We start from the raw sequence: 1,938 nt of genomic DNA, 5'->3' as shown, positions 1-1,938 counted from the left end.
ACTAAGAAAACCATCAATCTTTTTAGTCAAGAGTTCTACCTGATTTGACAGCATGGTAACTGAATCGACATTATAAACACCAGCTGTTTTCGTTGGCTTTGTCCTCATGACTTGCCACTGATAGTTATTCAGTGACATCTCCTCAATAAACTCATAGGCATCTTCCGGTGTTTTATTGTTGATGGTTCCTCCAGCAGCTGCGTCAACCATTTGTTGAGTCGAAGGATTCAGACCATTGTGGAATATTTGAACTTGGAGCCAAAGCAGTAACCCATGGTGAGGGCACCTTCTCAGTAAGTCCTTGTATCTCTCCCATGCATCGTAGAGGGTTTCTAAATCCATCTGTACAAAAGAAGAGATGTCATTACGTAATTTATCCGTTTTAGTCGGCGGAAAATATTTTAGTAAGAATTTTTCAGTCATTTGTTCCCAAATAGTAATTGACCCTCATGGTAACGAGTTCAACCACTATTTAGCTTTGTTCCTTAATGAAAAAGGGAATAACCGAAGATGAATGGCATCATCAGAAAAGCCATTGATTTTAAATGTATCGCAAAATTCTAGAAAGTTTGCTAAGTGAGCGTTGGGATCTTCATCCTGCAAACCATCAAACTGAACAAATTGTTGTATCATCTAAATAGTGTTAGGTTTTAATTCAAAACTATTTGCAGCTACAGCAAGTCTAACCATGCTAGATTCAGTTCCTATTAAAGAAGGTTTAGCATAATCATACATAGTGCGTGGAGCAGGATTTTGATTAACCGCAATTGCAGGAGGTAGCTGATTGCCTTGGTTTTCAGCCACCTCTTCGGTTGGGGGTTGAGTATCGTCTTCTTGCTCGTTCTCCGTGTATCTTAAGCTTCGCCTTATTTCTCTTTGGTTTTTACGAACAGTACGATCGATTTCTTCGTCAAAAAGTAGTAGCCCTGACGGGTTTCTTCTAGTCATAAACTATAAAAAGCTGCCAAGAAAAGGAAACAGCAAGTAAGTAAGTAAGTAATAATAATATAAAATTAAATTGCAAGAAAAATAAAAGGCTAAAGTAATAAAAATTGAGCGTTCCTAATATTTCAGTTCCCCGGCAACGGCACCAAAAACTTGATCGCGTGGTTTCGTGATAGGTTTTAAATATTTATAATTACTCATTCTTGAACTAACTATTATCGTGATGTAGGCAAGTGTACTTATCAAATAGTAGTATAGTTTTAGCAAGACCGGATTGTCGAACCCAAAGGAACTAAAAGTACTAGTAATGACAGTCTTTTTATTATCTAGCCTAAGAATAAAGAGGTTTTGTTTTAATTGACTAATTATCTAAACTAAGAACACACAGAGAAATAAATTGGGGAATTGCTTTTGCGAAAAATCGACTGACTTAAGACAATACCTAAGGAAAAATCCACCTAGACTTTACTTGTTATTCTGGCTCCGAATCGGACGATTTATTCATTAAACTTGTTTCGTAAAGATCCATAAGTTATGTTATTATCCCTATTCAAGACTAATAACTTCTAATCCCTAGATTTAATAACTGAGATTTTTCTCTAATTAACACTCTAGGGTTGCATTAACTCGATCTATGGATCCCCTTATTAGGTTTCACCCTAATCTGACAAAATCTTGTCACCCTATGTCTAGGGGCGCAATCAACTCTGCTTAATTATGACAAATGTACTCTTAGACAGGGTCTATTCCTCCTCTGAATAAGAGCTTGTCTTGAATCAGTATTCTGGGATATTAAAACAAGAATTAAGAACACATAATTAAGAACAAGTTAAATATTTATCATACGATTGAGAAAATAATAACAAGATTCATCTTTGGTTTCATTCCCCTTAGGTATTTAGGGGTTTTAGTTCATAACTAAATAAGAAAACATCTCAGAAGAATAAAGAATACAAAACATAAAGAAAACCCAAAACTCTTGAAAGGAAATTG

At 35.4% G+C, this 1,938-nt stretch overlaps 1 non-coding gene across 1 annotated transcript; it reads left to right on the top strand.

The window, feature by feature from the left end:
• Positions 1–268: 268 nt before the first annotated feature.
• On the top strand, positions 269–375 carry LOC121231328 (small nucleolar RNA R71). The gene has a single exon (XR_005929388.1). It is a non-coding gene; the product is annotated as a small nucleolar RNA R71 (small nucleolar RNA).
• The last annotated feature ends 1,563 nt before the right edge of the window (positions 376–1,938 follow it).

This window comes from Gossypium hirsutum, chromosome A06 (assembly GCF_007990345.1).
Source record: "Gossypium hirsutum isolate 1008001.06 chromosome A06, Gossypium_hirsutum_v2.1, whole genome shotgun sequence".
In the NCBI taxonomy this organism is placed as follows: domain Eukaryota; kingdom Viridiplantae; phylum Streptophyta; class Magnoliopsida; order Malvales; family Malvaceae; genus Gossypium; species Gossypium hirsutum.
Note: the sequence above shows the minus strand (reverse complement) of the source record. Positions and strands in the feature narration are given on the sequence as shown.